General features: G+C 47.9%; 1 long non-coding RNA gene across 2 annotated transcripts in view; it reads right to left on the bottom strand.

Moving 5' to 3' along the window:
• Window positions 1-22043, bottom strand: part of LOC119462770 (uncharacterized) — a 59119-nt gene that overhangs the window by 2374 nt on the left and 34702 nt on the right. Inside the window, exon 2 of one of the 2 annotated variants that reach the window (XR_007463113.1) lies at window positions 830-892. The exons of the other annotated variant lie outside the window; for it this stretch is intronic. This is a non-coding gene — a long non-coding RNA (uncharacterized LOC119462770). The remainder of the gene's footprint in view (window positions 1-829; window positions 893-22043) is intronic. 2 annotated transcript variants of the gene reach the window in all.

Genomic DNA, 22043 nt, shown 5'->3' on the forward strand with positions numbered 1-22043 from the left:
AAAAGCTATATAAGATTCATGTATTTGTAAAAGATACTTGAACAAGCTGCGCGTTTTGATTACTCTATAGGTGGAGAACAGGATAATGTCTCTATTTCGACATTTTATTAAAAGCAAAGAGTGGTTCATCAGTTTGTCTCTGCAGGCATGATCAGAGCAGTGCTTCACTTCTTGCGAAAGCCAATTCCTCCATTCCTCCAACCCCGCCTCCAAGAGCAGCAGCTTCATTGGGAAGCATGATGAGCACACCTGGAAAGTAAAAAATAAAAATCATTTTTATATATTAAGATGATGAATCTTATTGTATAGACCTCATTCTGTCTAACGAGGTTTTAAGGTGACTCTATTCAGGTAGACGGCTGGTAATTTATCATAGACGTTTGCATGCACTGTTGCAACCACAGTTTTGGACATTCACGGCCTGAGTTCCCAATGTTTAAAAAGACATCATTTAAAGAAAATTACCAAGATTTCTTTATTTTTTGTAGCAGTCCTCATGTACAGCGGAAGAAGTAGCCACTGCAGATCTTCTTTTCCAATTAATGCATATTTCATACTAAAAATCCTCAAGCGCGCCATAGAAAAACATCGTAGTTCGTTCTTGATGTGCTACGCTTAGTAACGACTTGTACACATCCGCCACATTGTCTACCCTCTATAAGCTCGATATCAATTACTGACATATCTTGTGTGATGCTTCTTTACGATCGTGTGGCTGTAGGAAATATTTGTGTAGTTTAACCGCTTTCGTCAGAAAACTTATTAAAGTGCCGGAATGCTAAATTTCTTTGAAGGTTAAACGTCAAAGCATTTGATAATCGAAGGATACCTATAGCAGCGGCGACCCACACAAGGACGTTTGCTCCCAGTAGACCATTCATGATGACTCGTGCTGAAAATGTATGTTCATTAGTGACAGCATTCAGGTATTACAGAAATCCTTCACAATGAAATTTTTATAAAGCGCGCTATACCGACAAGAGGCTCCACCGGGTATACGCAACTACGGTGTCAGGCGTCAGTATTGGCATCGATGTCCTCGCAGCAGAGATATCTTCACGGAATCAGCAAGCGCTGAGCAAAACTGCATTCTTGCGCCCTCTGACGATGTAAGGGCAAAGCGTGAAGGCGTGGCATTGCGCATGCTCCACTTTTCTTTTTTGTGCCCTGCCAATGCACAATGCTAGATGCTTACATCGGCACAGGGCACAATAGGCGTTGTGGCAGGTGTTCACAGCTGCCAGCAACAATTTTTTTCCGCGTACGGAAAAAAACGTTTTGCAGTTCAAGTGTGCTATCATGTGATGTTTCTTGTCGATTTCCTCGATGGCAACAAGGCCGTAAAAAAATTTAATTCTCCGGCTTGATGTGTCAAAGCCACGACTGGAACTTCAGGCACGCCGCAGTGAAGAACTCATGAATAATTTTGACCACCTGAGCTTCTTTACCAGGCGCCCAATGCACGGTACATAGGCGCTTTTGCATGTCACCCCCATCCAAATGTGTCTGCCGCCACGGGCATTCGATAGCGCTCCCTAGGGCTTAGTTGCACAACGTCATAGCAAATAAGCAAACCGGGCTAGTTAGTAACAACGGCTTTCAACAGCAGTTCAAATACCTTTCCTTGAAAGAAGACAATAGATTTGACAGTTGCAACAGGCAAAACAGCTACAAGTACTTGCACAAGTGCTCATTACTGGTAATATTTGTTAATTTGTTTGTGAAAAGGCCTCGCTTCTAGTAATTCTCATTCCAAACATTAGAAAAAGAATGTAAATTTTTTAAAATCGTCATAATGACGCTCGAATGAGAGACGTGTCATACCTAATACCGGCACTCGATTGAGTGCGCTTCCTATTTGCCCTGAATAGCTGTGAATGGTAAACTATTACAAAGCATTAAAGCTGATATTATTTGGACTTTATTTCCTTCTTATCAAGAAAGGAGCTGAAATCCCTTTGATATATATCCTTCACAATGTAGACAACTATTGAGTTTAAAGTAATACTACTACCATTTGGTAAGTATTGTCGACGGAAAATCGTGCTGTCTTGTGCACTCACAAGCCAAAATGCTCAGTTCATTTCTATGCTGCAAGCGTATCGTCTTTAACACGCTAGTCTTTCCTGACTGAAAAACAGTTCTTTCTTTAGGCAATGCATTCTAACAGAAGCTCCTGGAGAACATGGTTTACTCACCAGATTTGGATGCCGAAGCTTTCGGTCTCAATAGAAGGTTGGGATACAAAAGCGTACGCCCTGGTGGTGCTTATATACTACCTCCAGCCAGCGTGGTAACCCAATTTAGCAGCAATTAAGTGAAGTGTCATCCACGTTTTAGAAGAAACACTGTGCCTGTGAGTGGTGGAATTTCCACTTGACAGCTTTCATTTACAAACCCATCAAAAAGTGAGCACTGGATAGTGGACGTAAATAATACAGAAAGCTGTGTCACGGTTTTGCTAATTGAAAGATGAGCGATCGCTATAACAGAAAAAGTTGTTACTTTTTCGGGTTACATCCCAGAGAAGATGTACAATAAAGATGATCAGTTAAGCAAGAACCTTTTTGTTCCTTAGTCACTTTTTGATAATTGCGTGGTGTCTCCGGTAAAGGCATAAAGGCTTGTTAAGGCTATCTTAAGGCTAGCATAGAAAAAATACGTTGGTCTCTGTTTTGAGGATTCGAGGCTTATGAGAAGGACCTATGGAAAACTTCCTAGATAACGTGAATAATTGCAATACATGACCACAGCCATATAAAGGGGGGCCCATGCTAACACATTCGCCACGTTGTAAAATAAAGCAAATCGTCTATGCCACAGAGAGGACCCACCTGCTCAGATGCCTCGCGGAAAAAGTCTAGTGTATGCTTATGCTTGGATTAGCTGATTCCTAATAGTAAAAAGACTTTTTCGCAGTGATTCATAGGTTTAGGGCTTTTTTCGTTCTCATGGTGCTCACGTTGTCCCTATTTCGTACTTTATTCGCCCCATGGCGGAAATAATTGTTTTCACTCCTACTTTATTTTATTATGCGTTTTAAGCGTTTTCTTGCTGTTTGACATAGTCGCAGGAAGAACGGTCTTGGTAAACGTCTCACTCATAAAAAAAACTGAGTCTGAGTCTATACGCAGAGCAGAATGTGCAATTTTCCGAAAACAGTGCTGCAATACACGTGAGCCGAGAAATGCGCAATTCAGTGGAGGATTTTTGAGTAGCTGCTGGGGACTTGTGTTTGTTAGATGTCAAAGCAAGTACAACTTAAAGTAGTTCAATGAAATATTGAGGGTGGCGGCAAAAAAAAAAAAAAGAGCTTGGCTTGACTCTTTCACTCATCCTAGCAATCAAAGCCTGCAATGCAGTTCACTCTTTTCCTCCGCTCTCAACTTTACTGTACGTACTTTTCTGTCAGACTGCCCATTTGCAAACGGCTCACTGCGAAACACGAACTTATTTTCTTCTTTTGTAAGAACTTGTAAGTGTTCCTTTCGGCGAGTTATTTGCCTACATTTTATATAAGGAGCCAATTTCATCTCTTAAATTATTGTACACTGCGTGCTCTTAGCATAACTCCTAAATGTACACTGAAGGTACATTTCGAGAGCACTCGATCTATAACCTGCTAACACGGTGCAAATTCCTTGGATCTCGCAGCATTGAATATGCTGTGCAATTTGTGGGGTGCTTGAAGGTGATGTAAAAGTTCGATCAAACGGTGGTGTATGGTGATTAATCGGCAATATTTCAGATGGCAACCAAAAAATATACCTTTTATTGGCCGTTACATGTGTATGTAACTTAGATGAGGTTGCAGATTAACGGGTACACAGTCACTCGATATGCCAGAAGTGTTATATATAACATGGTGGCAGTCTAGAGGAGAGGCCATAAGATATGCTGTTTGGCAATTAGAAAGCGCTATGCTAATATCTCCAAATATCTAAAATGGCTAATGTAACCTAAGTCATAATTGTCATCATCATCAGCCTACATCTATGTCCACTGCAGGACGAAGGTCTCTGCCTACGATTTCTAATTACTCCTGTTTTGAGCCAGCTGATTCCAATGTGCACCTGCAAACTTCATAATTTCATCACCCCAGCTAGTTTTTTGGCTTCCTCGCCTGCGCTTCCCTTCACTAGGTATCCATTGTGTAACTCTAATGGTCGACCGGTTATCCAACCTACGCTTTACATCGCTTGCCCAGCTCCACTTTTTCCTTTTAGGCTGAACGAGAAAGTTGGCTATCCCGGTTTGCTCTATAATCCACACCGCTCTATTCCTGTCTCTTAAGGTTAGGCCTAACAATTTTCGTTCCATCGCTCTTCGTGCGGTCCTTAGCTTGTTCTAGAGCTTCTTTGTTAACCTCGAAGTTTCTGCCCCATATGTAGGCACCGGTAGAATGCAATGATTGTACGCTTTTCTTTTCAACGACCGCGGTAATCTCCCAGTCAGGATTTGGCAATGCCTGCCGTATGCACTCCAACCCAATTTTATTTTTCTGTAAGTTTCCTTTTTATGATCAGCGTCCCCTGTGGGTAATTGACCCAGATAAACGTACTCCTTCACAGACTCTAGAGGCTGAATAGCGATCCTGTATTCTTGTTCCCTTGCCAGGCTATTGAACATTATCTTTGTCTTCTGCATATTAATCTTCAACCCCACTCTTACACTTTCTCGCTGAGGATCCTCGACCAATTGCTGTAATTCGTCCCCATTGTTGTTCAATATGACAATGTCATCTGCAAACCGAAGGCTGCTGAGATATTCGTCATTGATCGTCACTCCTAAGCCTTCTCAGTCTAAGAGCTTGAATACTTCTAAGCATGATGTGAATAGCATAGGAGAGATTGTGTCTCCTTGCCTGACCCCTTTCTTGATAGGTAACTTCCTACTTTTCTTGTGGAGAACCAAGTTAGCTGTGGAATCCTTGTAGATATTTGCCAAGATAGTCACGTGTGCCTCCTGTACGCCTTGATTACGCAATTTTTCTATGACTGCTTGTATCTCTACGGAATCAAATGCCTTTTCATAATCTGTGAAAGCCATATAGAGAGGTTGATTACACTCTGAAGATTTCTAGATTACCAGCTTGATGACATGGATATTATGTCCCTTGAATCTCATCAGGATATTCTATCCTGATGACATGAATAGAATATCCCTTTCTGAAGCCAGCCTGTTGTCTTGGTTGACTGAAATCAAGTGTTGCCCTGATTCTATTGGAAAGTACCTTGGTGATTATTTTATACAATACTGAAAGCATGTAATGGTTCTATTATTCTTCAATTCTTTAACGTCTAGCTCCTTATAGATTACTATAACGTTGGCGTTCTTCCAGCTCTCTTTTACACTTGAATCGTGCGGCATTGCGCATGAAAGGGCTGCAAGCTTTTTTTAAGCATTAGATCTCCTCCATCTTTGAATATATCAACTGTTATTCCATCTTCTCTGGCAGCTTTCCCCCTGGTCATGTCTTGCAAGGCCCTTCTAACTTCATCGCTAGTTATAGAAGGAGCCGCTGTACCCCAGTCATCACTACTTCCAATGAAAGTAGCTTGGCTGCTCTGGGTACTGTACAGGTCAGTATAGAGGTCTTGTAACGTATGTATAGTTGTGTACTGAGCAGTGTTTGTAGCTGCTCCAAAATATTAGTCGTAGTGGTAAAAAAAAAACACAGGCAGCAAAAGTATAGTCATATCATTGCTGTAATATCTGCATTCGGACGTTTGCTGCTGACGATGATAATAGGTTAATAGTAAAGGCTATGCACTATTCGAGATCCCTTTCCAACTCGACTGCAGTGACTGACATGTTGCCCTCTTTCGAGGTTCTAGCGGTAATAAATCAGTCAAGTGTTAGCACACCAATTTCTTTTACGTCGAATAATAACAGTCCTCACTTGAACATTTCTAGTTCTATCCCCTCGTTCGTATATGAACCTGTCGCTGATACATACCAAGTTTCAGTGCTTACGAGAGGCAGCTTAGACATGCAATTTACAGAGGAATCGTAGAGTCGACTAATAAGTCCAGACGAAACAAGCAGTGCAGCTGTGACAGCCGCATTTAATTGCCTTAGTGGCTTCAAGGAAAAGTCAGCAATTCGTTTCTCTTGTTGCAATGTTGAGCTCTCGGCTACGTTCACCAAAAAGATATATAGAGGAGACAATATCTATAGCGTATATGGACATGAAAACTGAGAATATCTTGGGAAGATATATAAATACGACATATGGACAGCGCAAAGAAAATGTAGTTGAATAACTTATAGAAACAAACAATTTCTTGTAATTGTTTTCATGATAAGGACAATCACTGCCAGGCCGAAACAGAAAGAATTGAGTGATTTCGCAATAAAAGGCACAAAATACCTACCGGTGTACAATCGCCAAACTTCCCCAAACATTTTTTATATTTTTGATATCAGAAATTTTCCCCCTTCGTCAGAAATATGTCACCGTCGCCTGTTGTGTAGCGTCCGCCATTGAGACCCTCAGTGGTTGTGACTGTGTTTCTATACGATTTATGTAATTGTTTGCTGGGAGATATTCCAAACTAGAAAAACGGTATACACCAGTGTTGCATGATGTGTCCTCATATCTATTGGAGATGAACCGCTGCGTCCTTTTCTTGGTGTTTTTTTTATTCCGCGGGAGACGCTTAGTGGCACTGGCGTGGCATTGCTGAGCTCGAGGCTGCCGGCTGGATAGCGGGCGCTGCAGCCGTACGCCGAAACAGTTGAATATACCGTGTGAAAAGTTGAATATACCGTGGGTGCGCGTGAAATAGTCGCCGCTCACTAAGTCATATCAGGGGACCCCCACGACGGCGTCTCTCATAATCGTGGTTTTCATTGGAACTTGTTTGGAACATTTGGAGATAAATCGTCACACCTTTCTGATGCATTCCAACAGAGCACATTCACTTTATAGCTGTTCTACAATAGCGCCCTTTTCCTCCATGAGCGCCATTATTGTTTCCTATGTCCGTTCAACTGTGCGTTGTCAATGCACTTCATTCGTCAGCGCACATTCGACCGCATGCCGACGGCTGTGCGTGTCTAGGGAAAATACTTGCTGCAGTTAATAGTGCTGCTACAGGACTAACATGAATATTGTGTTCAAACGGCATGGGCAATAGTGTGTAGTTCTCAAAGAAAATACATGCCTGTATCTTCAAATAACACGCTAAAAAGTACACTTAAAACGTACATATATACAAGGAACATCACGTTTGTAGAAAGTGTAGAGTTGTAATTATGCCTAACAAGACAAGGTAATTTATTCTGCAATATGCATATCGGCAACGTTTGCTCGTCCTCTATACGAAAGCTATGTTTTCTGCGAAATATTCTTAAAGTTGCTCCCTTCACTGTTAAAAAGTTTCGTTTCTTTCACTTGAGTACGCCTCCACCGTGTGTGATTCTCACACAACCACTCTAATTAAATATTACAAAGTATCTAAAGAAAAATTGTTAAGTCCATTTGAAGAAAATATTCAGTCACCTCATTACTGAGTTGTAGCAGTTGCCTTTCTGTATAATACTCCAGCTGAACATTTAAATAGCCTAGTAAAGCCCAGGTTCTTTTCCCTTTCATTCGAGGGTACGGGTGTTGGTTCCCCACTTGGGAATCCCAGACGCACCGCCAGAGACGGTGCACAAAAGTGATGAATACCGCCGCTAAGAATAGCGGCCATAGGTTCGCAGGAGGCTTCCGACGGACTTGAAGCACATACGGATGAAGCTTGAAGGCACTTTGTATTTACAAATTATTGCAAGATATAAAAATAGAAATGCAAGTTTGAACTGTAACATATAGGGCGACGCTATATCGGCCGAGCCGATGGTGCCTAGCACCGCAAGTTGAGACCAGAACGCTTGGTCGGGAACGGGGCCACGTTTTCTATCCCTTGGTGCCCCGCCCGAAACATTTACAACCCAATCGCCACTAAGTGGCTTTGAGCATATATATATTGTCACGAGCGGCGATCCTGTGGTCGGTGCTTGGACGATGACGACGACGACGGGTGGTTTTTCTGGTGTGCACGCGCTCCCCTGAACGATTTCTGCAGCGTTGTGCGCCTTACCCTGTAAATATATCCATTCTATTTATATTCTCCCCGTAACATCTTTGGTGGAGGTGCGGGGTACGCTCGCTACAACACCGGGAACTGGATCTTCGCAGCGGACGGCGCGTTGCTGCCACCACAATGACCGACCAAGCGACCCAGTGTGACCAAGACCCGTCACCGGTCATTCTCTTGCACCCTCGTGATCCCGGGACTTTCAACGGCACCAGCGGCGTGGACGTCGATGCATGGCTGGCAATGTATGAGCGCGTCAGCCGCACTAACAAGTGGGACCCGACCATAATGCTGGCGAATCTCATCTTCTATTTGCGGGGCACTGCGCTACTCTGGTTCGAGACGCATGAGGCAGATCTGACGAGTTGGGACGTCTGTAAGCAGAAATTACGCGATCTATTTGGGAGACCTATCGCACGACAGCTAGCGGCCAAGCAGGAGCTCGCAGTTCGTGCTCAGACGTCTACGGAGCCGTACATCTCGTATATTCAGGACGTGTTGTCTCTGTGCAACAAGGTCGACAAGGACATGCCTGAAGTGGACAAAGTGGGCCACGTACTGAAAGGCATAGCCGACGACGCATTCAATCTGCTACTGTGTAAGAACTGCTCAACGGTGGAGTCGGTCATCGCTGAATGTCGTCGTTTTGAGCTGGCCAAAAGTCAACGTATCACTCACCGCTTCGACCGACTTCCTAATACGGCTGCCACGTCCTCCTGCGAAGGTTTAGCCACGCTTCGGCAAGCGCAAGCTCCAGAAAACGTCACCAGGATCGTCCGTCGAGAACTCGAGGCCATGGCACCCGTTACACCTCATGACGGTATGCAAAGCAACAACCTGGCTCCGATTTCGCTAATTCAGGCCGTGGTTCGCCAAGAGGTCGCGAATATGGGCATTTTACCCACCTTTGATAACGGTCATACTGCTACCAACCCGGTCGCCCCTGTCGTCGCTGCTGCAAGACCGAACACGACCTTCAGGCCACGTTATCGAAATCCAGCCGATTGGCGCACACCTGATGACCGGCCCATCTGCTTCACGTGCTCTAGGATTGGACACATCGCCCGCCATTGCCGCAGCCGCTGGCCCACGTCCTATCGCCCAAACACTTACAATCGCCCGGACCATGCACCATATGCCCCGTCGTTCCGTCCTGAGGCCTCGAGTGCTGAACGTCCTCCTAGGGAAAACCGGATCAGCCGCTCACCATCGCCCCAGCGCCGTCAGTCCCGCTCGCCCCAACCTCGCCGCTCTCGGTCTCCCTTTGGCCACCTCTCGGAAAACTAGCCAGTGCAGCCCCCGGAGGTGACGCTGCATTTACGACCCGGCCTGAAAATCCTCTGATTGTCCCTTATACCCGATGCAACCTTCTTGAAGTTCTGGTTGATGGTGTGGCAGTTACCGCTCTTGTTGATACCGGCGCACAAATTTCTGTAATGAGCTCGAGCCTCCGGCGCCGCCTCCAGAAAGTCCTGACGCCCGCGACTTCACCTACCGTCCGAGTAGCCGACGGGAGTACACCTGCCGTACTTGGAATGTGCACTGCACGCATCACTATTTCTGGTCGCCACACATCTGTTCTTTTTGCTGTTCTAGAACAGTGCCCCCATGACCTCATCTTGGGAATCGACTTTCTGTCCACTCACGCTGCCCTTATCGACTGCTCCGCGGGCCTTCTCCGGCTAGAACTTCCTTCGTGCCCCGACAACGTTGATGCCGGCCCACCCCGGCTACGCTCCGTCGAGTTTCTTCGACTGCCTCCGCAAGCCGCAATATACGTCCAGCTGTCAGCCTTTCCGCCCCTACCCGACGGCGACTACGTTGCCTGCCCTATTCCTGAGGTCGCCATGACACGCAACGTCGCGCTACCCTATACGGTGGTGACAGTTAGAAACAACGGCACCGCCTTTCCCATCCTCAATTTTGGCTACTCGACGCAAGTTCTTCCTCGCGGCATATCACTCGCTCATCTGACCCCATTGGCCGGCCACACGGTTTCTGCCTTGACCACAGAACCTCCACCGGATTTTTCACCGCCGTCGTCGCAGTCAGGTTCGTCCTGCGACCACTTCGCCCGCATGATATCAGGAGACCTCGCTCCGGCACAGTCCGCTGCCCTTCGCCGCGTGCTGGTTTCCTACCAGGATATCTTTGACTTTGGCGACCGTCCTTTGGGCCAGACTTCCGTCGTCACCCACCGCATTCATACCGGCGATGCGAGTCCTATTCACCGACGGCCTTACCGTGTGCCAGCTCCGGAGCGTGCTGTCATCCAACAGGAAGTGGAGAAAATGCTGGGCAAAGGCATAATTGAACCCTCATGCAGTCCTTGGGCCTCTCCCGTCGTACTCGTGAAAAAGAAGGACAATAGCTGGAGATTCTGTGTAGACTACCGCCACCTTAACCAGATTACCAAGAAGGATGTGTATCCTCTCCCGCGTATTGATGACGCGCTGGACTGCTTGCATGGCGCCAGATATTTCTCTTCCATCGACCTGCGCTCAGGATACTGGCAAATCGCTGTGGACGACCAAGACCGCGAGAAGACCGCCTTCGTGACTCCTGATGGCCTCTATCAATTTAAAGTGATGCCTTTTGGCCTATGTAACGCCCCTGCTACTTTCGAGCGCATGATGGACTCTCTTCTTCGAGGCATCAAGTGGTCCATATGCCTTTGCTACCTGGACGATGTTATCGTTTTTTCGACTACGTTTGAGAGCCATCTCACTCGCCTGTCCACCGTCCTTGATGTTTTTCGCCGCGCTCGTCTTCAGCTTAACTCGTCGAAATGTCGCTTTGGGCCCCGTCAAATCTGCGTTCTCGGCCACCTTGTTGACGCTGCAGGCGTGCAGCCAGACCCTGACAAAGTCCGCGCGGTTAGTCAGTTCCCTACTCCACGGTCGGCCAAGGATGTCCGCAGTTTTCTTGGCCTGTGTTCATACTTCCGTCGTTTTGTCCAGAACTTCGCGGAAGTGGCCCGCCCTCTAACTGGCCTACTCAAGAAGGACGTCGTTTTCACTTGGGGTCGTGACCAAGCGGACGCCTTTTCATCGCTCGTTGCCATCCTAACGAACTCACCTGTTCTAGCACATTTCGACCCGTCAGCCAGCACGGACGTTCGTACCGACGCCAGTGGCCACGGTATAGGCGCCGTCCTTGCACAACAGCAGCACGGCCTCCACCGCGTGGTCGCCTATGCAAGCCGCCTTCTGTCGCCATCGGAGCAAAATTACTCTATCACAGAACGCGAGTGCTTAGCACTCGTCTCGGCCATCGCAAAATTCCGTCCGTACCTGTATGGCAGGCACTTTTCAGTTATTACAGACCACCATGCGCTTTGCTGGCTCTCCTCGCTCAAGGATCCCACTGGTCGCCTTGGCCGTTGGGCACTCCGCTTGCAAGAGTACTCATTTTCTGTTTTCTACAAATCTGGACGGCTTCACCAAGACGCTGACTGCTTGTCACGATACCCGGTCGATCCCCCTGATACACTGGAAGATGAATCTGACACCTTTGTTCTGGCCATTACAGACTTCGCCCACATAGCTGACGAACAGCGCCGCGACTCATCTTTGCGGCCTATTATAGACGGTCTCAACTCGCCACACCCTGACCCTTCCCTACGGATGTTTGCGCTCCACAATGACACCTTACACCGCTACAACGCCCGGCCTGACGGCGCTGAGCTCTTGCTTGTTGTCCCCGCGCATCTTCGCTCTACTGTTTTGCGCCAGCTTCACGATGCACCGACGGCCGGACACCTAGGCGTGTCACGCACGTATGATCGCATCCGTAGGCGCTTCTTTTGGCCTGGTCTCTACCGTTCTGTGCGACAGTACGTTGCGGCTTGTGACCACTGCCAGCGACGCAAGACTCCTGCCCTACTGCCTGCTGGCAGCCTTCAGCCCCTCGACATCCCTGATGAACCATTTTTCCGGGTGGGACTCGATCTTCTAGGGCCTTTTCCCATGTCAACCACTGGCAATAGATGGGTTGCAGTCGCTACTGACTACGCAACGCGGTACGCTGTTACACGAGCACTTCCCACCAGCTGTGCTACTGATGTAGCCGATTTCCTTCTTCACGACGTCATCCTGCGCCACGGTGCTCCTCGTCAGTTAATCACGGACCGCGGCCGCTGCTTCCTGTCTAAAGTGGTCGACGACATTCTTCGTTCTTGCAAGACCAATCACAAGTTCACCACTGCGTACCATCCACAGACAAACGGCCTTACTGAACGCCTCAACCGTACTCTCACAGATATGCTTGCTATGTACGTGTCTGAGGACCACCGAGACTGGGACATTAACTTGCCTTTTGTGACCTTCGCCTACAACTCTTCTCGTCACGACACAGCTGGCTATTCACCTTTTTATCTACTGTTTGGCTACGACCCACCATTCCCTATGGACACCATACTTCATGTTCACGCAGACACATCCTCTGCCTATGCTCGTGATGCTCTTGCCCGTGCTGACATCGCCCGTCAGGTTGCCCGCGATCGCTTGTCGGCTTCACAGGTCAAACAAAAATGTCTCTATGACCGCCGACACCGGGAGGTGAACTTCCCTCCAGGATCGCTCGTCTTGCTGTGGTTCCCGTCACGTCGCGTTGGCCTATGCGAAAAACTTCTCTCCCGTTATGCTGGCCCTTACCGCGTCGTACGCAAAGTCACTAATGTGACCTATGAAATCGCTCCGCTAAATCCTACGTCGGCCTCTGCAACAATCGCGAGTGACATAGTCCATGTCTCGCGTCTAAAACCGTACCACTCTCAGCCCGGGCCCTAATTGCACCGGGACGGTGCTTCTGCCGCCGGCGGGTAATGTCACGAGCGGCGATCCTGTGGTCGGTGCTTGGACGATGACGACGACGACGGGTGGTTTTTCTGGTGTGCACGCGCTCCCCTGAACGATTTCTGCAGCGTTGTGCGCCTTACCCTGTAAATATATCCATTCTATTTATATTCTCCCCGTAACAATATATATGGTCCGCCGGTACACATATCACTAATCCTGTACTAGGATCGTCATGTGAGTTGTCCGCCGGCTATTCAAGCATTGCGCTTCGTCCACGCACCCTTTCCTTTACCGCAGATTAAGTGCTTTTTTACTCTCCCTAAAAACAACATATAAAACAACGCTGCGAGGGAGAGGGTAACAAACGAAAGCAATCTTACGACGCCCAAAGCAACCGAACCCAACATAACGGGCGCAATTAAAAATTCTGCGCTTGTGTAGATTGAATCCAGCGCTAATGCACCTTCACTAACGAGAAACCTGGGCTAGTGCGAAGGAATGACGCGCCGGTGCTGGAGTAGCGCTGGTGGGAGGAGAAATCGAGTGCTTGTGGGGTGGTGGTGCCCTCTCTTGCGCTGCGGTGGTACCAGTCTGGTGTTTCGGAATCGATTTTACCGAGTTTCTGCTAATTAATGCGCCTAATGCGTGAATATTCCTGTCGTTTAAATTATTATGAATCGTGTTAGTTTATTTTGAACCGGTTTTTGATAAATTCTGCACTTGTTCTGACCCAGTTTTGAGCACTTGTTTTTGAGCGTGATCACGACAGGTTACGCGCGAGGGACGCGACGGCCCAGCCCCTAAAGTGTTTCGAGTTTAAATCTGCTAAGCAGGAAGCCCTTGGGAACTACAGCGGCTGGGTGAGTGACATGCGGTGTCTCCCTATCCCACTCATGTAACTGTGTACGGAGGAGGATGAAAACAAAGGAAGGTAAGGCAGGGAGGTCAACCAGACGCACGTCCGGTTTGCTACTCTACACGGGGGAAGTGGTTTAAAGGCAAGAAAAGAAGGAAAGGAGAGAGAGGGAAGAAGGTACTTTCAGTGTGAATACTGGCGGTTGTCCAACACTTCACAATCGCGCTCACTGAGGCCCGGCGAGTTCATGAGTCGTAGCAATACCCGCCTCGCTTTGTAAGCCTGCGATGCGTGGGGCCAAGATCCAAGAAACTTTGTCTCTGAAAATGGTCAGCTGTCCAATCGGCCCAACACTCTCCGAAGAACAGTTCGATGTCATGAAGAATACCGAAACACAACACATGCTCGATCGCCTCTTCGCTGTTGCATGAATCACAGATCGTTGTATCCGATATTTCAATATGGAATGAGTAGGCTTTCATAAAAGCCACCCCTAACCAGAGGCGGCAAAGTGGCATCACGGCGGGAGAAGTTCGGTGGAATCTGCAGCTTCAGTGTAGGTTCCAGTCTGTGGAGACGGCCGTTCGAGAAAATCGAGGTGTTCCGTGAAGTGTCAGTCTTGGTTCGAGCAAGTAAATGAAGACCCCGCGCAGCGTCTGTCCTTGATAAGGGTGTAGGTTTCCTTATGGGCTGACCGGGCGGCGTCATCAGCAAGTTAATTACCGATGGTGCCACAGTGCCCTCGAAGCCATTGGAAGAGGATGTCATGTGCGTTTATGAGGGCTTGGTGGAGAACCTCTCTAGTCTCAAAGAACCAGTTGTACATGGGTATTGCATCGTAAGGATGACTGCACACTCTGAAGGGCTGCCTTGGAGTTACAAAAGATAACCCACTTTCTTGGTTTGGCCTGTGCGATGTCATTAACAGCGACCCGTAGGCTGGTAAGCTCTGTTGCCGTAAAGGCCGTTATGTACGACACCTTGAAATTCATTGTTACTTGTAAGGCAGGGATGATAACATCGCCTGTGGAGCTGGTGGCTGAGACAGACCCGTCGGTGTAAGTGTGTTCTTTGTTCATATGTGGGTATACTTGACTGTGGCGCGAAATATATTTCGCACCACAGTGAAGTATACCGAGGAAATCTCAGCACCAACTTGCCCAATAAGTTCTCTTGCTCATATGCCTCGTTCAATAATGACAAAGTCAACAGTCGTGGAGCCGCTGCGGAAAGACGGGTATTCACTTCTTAATTCCCGGAATCGTGATATGCAATTGTCGCTGTTGTAGGGACCACAGGGGTAACAGTGGTCTTGCTGCTGGTGGAGGCAGCCAGCAGCAAGACCACTGACCAGACAGATCAAGGCAGCCCAACAGAAGGCAGCCTTGATCTGTCGCAGTAAGTTTAGAAAATGTGGCGTGAGGCCTTTGTGGCGGCAAAGCAGCAATCAATGTAGTGGCTGGGTATGCAACACAGATGTCGAATATGTGCTCAGAGATTGTCAACCGTGATGTATGTTGGAACGAAGTAATATCTAGCAATCATCATTGTTGCATGAGGCGACGCGCATCGTGGTAGTCCAAGACATGTCCGTAGAGCCTGGCCTTGCTAACTTTGGAGGCTGCGAATATCCGTTTTGCATTCGTTCGCCAAAACCGATACCATAATAAGCCCAGAAACAGTGTTCTGTACAGCTGCAGCGTGGACCGTACCGACGTGCCCCAGGTTCTTCTGCACGGGAACTTCATGGTATGTGCACGTGAAATTAATCTCCGCTTCAGGTAGATGCAGTGCGGGCTCCATGAAAGGTCCCTGTCACTAATCACAGCTAAGAAGCCATAGGCTTCTGGCATTTGTTAACCTAGCCATTGAGAGAAACAGGGTATGGTGTCACCGGCTTGCGCATAAAAGCGACTAACGCGCATTTTTCGATGGATGTAATAAGGCCTTTTTTGGGAGGTACGAACAAGTTAGGGTGGCTGCCTGCATAATTATTGCGCGCACTTGAAGACTAGTCATAGCAAAAGACCAAGGACAAACAGTGTAGGATCTTTCGGAAAAAACTAATGGCGTAATTACTGCGAGCTATTCGTCAACGAAACCCGTCAACGAGGCACTTTACGTTCGCTTACATTTAGCGAGTAAACGTTTGCTCAGAAAAGGTTTTCGACTTCGGCCAATTCGCCATGGTCTTAGACAGAGTTCCCCACGATGACCACAATAGACAATGGTGCGCGCAGACCAGGATGAATACTGCGTTTACGCGTTCTGTGCCCTACCCGCGATAGTCACCCGCCGCTGACGACCAATTATCCCACTGTGCTTCGTTCGTGAAGCAAGGACCATCGGCAACATACCACCAACCGTTTCCTTACCCCCTCTCTGTAGCCGTTGCTTTCGATGAAATCAGGATGAAGGAAGACGCCGATTCTAAGCTTTCCGAGCAACAAATTAAATAAATAACTAGCGCTCTTCAGCAGATGGATTACAAGTAATTTGCAATGCAGTCATGTATTTCGCACCGATTGAATCCAGGTGCCACATCAAAAATGTGTCCACGTTCAGTGGCACATCGGCAGTCGGAGACATTGCAGTACCTGCAGTACCCGGAAGAGTGCTGTGCATCTGTGTTTGAACCTTGGGAGATGTCTTGGACCCTTGCTTAGACCGTTCATCCAAATATGCTGAAGATATTTAGGCACTTCACTTGAGTTGAGACTGCGAAAGCATTAATGTCCAATTGAACGCCATTGCGCGGTCTTTCGAGTTATGAACTCCTCGCGGTAAAGCGAGTGCGTTGAGAGAGAGAGAGAGAATAAACTTTATTCAAGAACCCCGGTGTTGGTTCGCCCGCTTTTTTCTAGTTGTCTGCCAAGCCGAGCGTCGTGATCAACTCGATCATGGTTTGCACGAAGTGTGGGAGGAGTCCGCCAGCCACTCCTCTAGTGTCGCAGGTTTACTGGTGGGCAGTGTTGCCAGGTTTGACTATATAAAGCCAAATTGGGCTACGGCAAAATGTTTTTGGGGTCGACTTGGACGAGTTGGCTATCTGGCTATATTTGGGCTACTGAAAATCTGCGACTTGGATGTGTTTGGGCTATAAGTGGCGCCCTAATCCACGCTCTAGAGGCGGCTCTGATCGGGGAGACGCAAATCTCGATGGCTGTGTTTTAGCTAGCTGAGCCGGCCACGTGGCTGTGCGTGGGTGAGTGCGCGAAATGACCCCCTTCCCCCTCCCCGCCTTTCCTTCCCTCTCTGCGCCGTTGGCTGAGCCGGTGGCTTTCCTCTTTGATGCACTTAAACTTACACCCCGCTTTACTGTTAAGGACCCGATCCCCGGGCATCGGTATGAACCTGGGAGTAGTGGGTGTTTCACAGTACACTCTACTAACATGGCTATGCTCAGGAAGGGAGAGCAATAACATAGGGTCAGGGCCGTCGGGCGATCGTGGCGCCGACATGAAAGAAGGGGAGCACTGGCGGACGACACGCTCCAGTGTGTTCATGGCCATGTCTTCCGGATAAAGTATCGCACCAGGCACAGCTTGCGACCTACTCCACGTTTCTGGCGCAAAGATATACTGCTATTTTTCCTTTTCCTGCTAGATGAATTTTTCTTCGTGCTTAGATTCGAGATTCATTTCGATAGGTTGGACGTAATATCGGATCCTTCTCAGAGAGGAGAATCCTAGCATGGGGAAGTGGGACAAGTATGCGAGAACGTAAAAAAAAAGTTGCAGTGGCTTAGCTCGGCTATGCCAGGATATACGTAGCGTTAGCAATGGTTCAGCTGATTATTCTTAGCTTTCCTGGTTGTCTAGATTGTCAAGGATTAGCTTGATTGTCATGCTTACTGCTGCTCCAATGACACACACGCGGTATACGCATTATGTGGCACATGTATTCATTCCTCCTACGCTCAACCGCTAATTGCCAGGCAACTACTTCGGGATCCGATGAGTCAAGCTTCTCCGTTCTTCTGCGCTGTTGAGCAGCATTTGCGCTCTCCTTCTCCATGGCTATACCACACTGGCAAACGCCAGTCAGAAGCGCAGCGACTCCAGCGCAGTGTCAGACGGCGACTGCACAGCGAGCGCGCGCCGGCGCTAGTGCGTCTACCACGGCTACGACGTCACTCCTCTGGAATGCGCAGACCGGCGGCGGTAAGTCGCGCGTGGCGGCGGCGGAGTGCGCGAGAGGTGCCGGCTCCGGTGGCTGCGGTGGCTCCGGTGCGCAAGCCGTGTGACATCACTGATCCTTGCGCATGCGCAGCACGGCTCTTGATGTGCCGCGCGAAACGGGCTTGGCTAGGCCAGTGTAGCTAACGCTACAAAAGAATGGGAGCAAGACCCCGAGCCAAAGGTGTGTTCGGGTGCTTTTACTTCTAGGTGGTTTGCCGCGAAGACATCAGCGCACCACGTCACATGAACTTCACCCACTGTGTTAGCTTAGCTTGTGAGGTGTCGTGCTGCTGGCTCGAGGACGCGGGTTTGATTCCCGGCCACGGCGGCCGCATTTCGATCAAGGCGAAATGCAGGAACGCCCGTGTACTTAGGTGTACAGTAATGAAACCGAGGTGGCCAAAATTAATCCGGAGTCCCCCCTGCGTCATGCCTCCCAATCATATCGTGGTTTTGGCACGTAAAACCCCAGCAATTATTAGTTTTAGAATAGGGGCCTCAAACCTATCAAACCTATCTTATCATAAAATTCTATATTTAATTTTTATATTTATAATAGCTTTTCTTTGACGCCATAGTGACACTGCAAACGCAACACGCTATCGGCAAACGCACAACGCCTATTCCAAAACTCTTCATTCCTGCATGCCCCAACGCTAACACCCGCAAAGCTCTCTGGAGCGCCAAACTTTAGGGGCCCCTATTCTAAAACTTTATTGGCCATCAACATGGTTTGCTTTTTGACAGTAACCGCTTTTCACCCGCAGGGGCGTCTGCGTAAGCAGACGTTTAGTGAGTTACGCCACCACGTACCCGAGCACACGAGGGTTGAACCCTCCCGCGTGTAGCCGTGCGCGGCTTAGCCGTGTCCGGGGAAAAGAGGATCCTGGGGGTTGAACCAATGCCGGGTGTTTGGACCTTTAGGGCCCCCCGGCGGAGGCAACACACGTCTTTGGCCTCGGCTTCACGTAGACGGCACCCCTGGACTGACCCACCCGGGGGAAATCGGTAGTTGCCTTTTCCTGTCTCACTCTCCAATCTTCGTCGTACTCTATCGCCTTTTCATCTTTCCTGTCGTCTACTCTCTTCTATATTACTTCCGACCTTCTTGGCAGCGAGGGCTAACCCTGTGTGAGGAGCCAACCTAGGTTACTTCATATTCGGTTACAGTGGTGATGTACAGTTGGTGTCCGCAGGACTTGTTTTCTATAAGACCTGTGGCGTCCCCTTGGGCTCCATGGTGGGCGGTTGGCGTTACTACCGAAAACTGCAAATTTGGATGGATAGATCCTTTCCCAAACTTCCTGATCGCCCTCAGTAACGAGGGCGCACCGAAGAAGTATTTAAATTTTTTGGCCGTAACACGGAGAATTTCCCCCGCTATCAAGTAATTCACTGTGAGAAACCAGGAAAGACAACGAGAATAATCTCGCCTTTCCTAGTTTCCAAATGTCTAACTCAGACAACTGGCCCAGGCTATCAGGCATCCAGACTAGGAAGTGGCGACCTTCTTTTGGAACTTCACGACAAAAAACAACATGAAAAACTATCTAGCCTAGTGTCTCTTGGGGACATACACGTTTCAGTGACCCCACACCGCACCATGAACACCATCCGCGGTGTAGTTTCCGATGATGATATCATGGAGCTGACCGAGATTGAACTTCTGGAAGAATGGAAAAAAACAGAATGTAATCAACGTAAAACGAATCAGAATGAGGCGTGATGGTAAAGAAATTGACACTGAGCATCTAATGCTCACATTCGGTTCCAGTGTGCTGCCAGAAACAATCGAGGCCGGTTAGATTATAATCAGAGTAAGGCCGTACATCCCCAACCCTCTCCGTTGCTTCAAATGCCAAAGATTGGCCACAGTTCACAGAACTGCCGAGGCCGTCAGACTTGTGCGAAATGCAGTGTGAACCAACATCTCTCTGAATCATGTGAAAACTCTCTCCAGTGTGTGAACTGTGATGGGGAGCACGCCGCATACTCGCGGTCGTGCCCTACCTGGAAAAGAAAAAAAGAAATTGTATCAATCAAAGTAAAGGAGAACATATCATTCAAGGAGGCACGTAGGCGGGTATCATACCTGCCCAAAACACCTTTGCCGATGGGACGCGTCAGGGGGCAGCGACACAACGGTTTCCGGCGGCTGTCCCGCTCACACGCAGTGAGCCGCCAGCGACGCCATCCGCCCCCTCGGCGGCTGCAGCTCACGCTGCTCCGCCATCTCAGAACACGGGGCCATCGACCTCCAGGCTGGTGGCCTCCAAGGTCTCGTCCCTCGAGACGAGGCCTTCACGTCAAACTAACCGCTCGCAAGAGCGCGTGTCCAGCGCCTCGCAAGATGCGATGGACACAACAACCGCCCAGACGGCGCCACCAGCGCCTAAGGAGCGGCGAGAATCTCTCGACCGCTCCAGAAAAGAAAAATCTCGTATCACGGCGCCTGCAAAGAGCCCCGCGAGCTAATCCTCAGCTCTTAAACACACAGCACAAACACATTTGTCATTATGGAGACACAAATACTACAGTGGAATGTCAGAGGACTAATTCACAACCTCGACATTACAGAACTCCTACACAAACATAATCCAAAGTTGCTGTGCGTTCAAGAGACACATCTGAAACCTAGAAACACAAACTTCCTTCGTCGATACACCATCTTTCGAAAAGACCGCGATGAGGCTAACGTCTCGTCTGGCGGGGTAGCAATAGTAGTAGATAAGTCTGTAGCTTGCCAACATGTTGCACTCCAGACGCCCCTTGAGGCAGTGTCAGTTCGGGCAATTCTTTTCAGCAAGTTGATAACTGTATGTTCAATTTACATACCCCTAAATCATCATCTCGTGAAAACAGACTTCTATAACCTTAATAATCAGCTTCCCGAGCCCTACATACTCGTGGGAGATTTTAACGCCCACAATACGATGTGGGGAGACTCACGATGTGACGCGAGAGGCCGATTAGCCCTTGGTGCATCTCTACAATTACCTAACAATATTACCCTAGGCCCATACAAGATTGCAGTAATGAAATCAATTAAGGCGCTTGGAGTAATTTTTAATGAACATGTATACTGGAATGAGCAAATAGATCAGACTAGCTTAAATCTGAGACGCGTGGTTGGTGCTTTAAGTCGTTGTCGAAGTCGTTTGCATCTTACCCTAAAGCTTCTTATTTATCAAGCTCTCTTCCATGATCACTTTAGCTACTGTGCTTTAACAAGGGGAAACACTACATTAACAAATTTGAATAAGCTAACAATACTTCAGAAAACAGCTATTAGGGCAATAGAGAACATACCATACCCTGAACACACCAGAATATTCTTGTTAAGCATAAAATTGTAATGGCGAACGAATATATAAAAATGTAGGCTGCTACAATCCTACATTAGTGCAAATCGCGGGAAGTTTGACATATTTCTTACACTTGCAAATCTGAAACATACTCAAAGCATTTACTTCCATCGGTATAAACCCCCTGGAAAACTCCATTCTCGCGCACTATTTACGGAACGCAAAGGCTTAGCCACACTTTACCAAGCACTCTTAACGCATATGAACAGCAAGATATTGAAATCAAAACACTAAACCCCACCAATGTAATTATTTGTTTTTGTAACTGCGCATTCCTTAAATTCTATTGATGTTTATCATGATGTTTTTACTAAGCATAGAACTACGATGTCATTTGTCTTCTCTTGCTTTATTATGTGCGAACATGATGTTACATGTACTATTATTATTTTTTAAACTAGTGTATATTAATTATTTGTTTTCCCTTGTATGTTTACCTGTCACTTTTATTATTGCTTGTAAAATATTCGCTTTTTGCATGTATATTTACCATGTCATTGCGCCTACAGGATGTACGCGTGCTTAGCCAAGCTGCATTCTCCGCAATTTTTTCGCCGTCTCCCCTTTTTCACCGATGTTTCTGTTTGGTGAAAATAAACACACTGACTGACTAACATCGACGAGTGCCCGATGTGCACAGACATACCCACACTAAAATATATCACATGGGAGTGTCCCAAGAGACCTCCGCACATAGACAGCCCAATAGTACTCAAACATCCACTCATGAGGAATAGGCAGTGGGAGGCATGGCT

Source organism: Dermacentor silvarum, chromosome 8 (genome assembly GCF_013339745.2).
Source record: "Dermacentor silvarum isolate Dsil-2018 chromosome 8, BIME_Dsil_1.4, whole genome shotgun sequence".
NCBI classification, from domain to species: Eukaryota; Metazoa; Arthropoda; class Arachnida; order Ixodida; family Ixodidae; genus Dermacentor; species Dermacentor silvarum.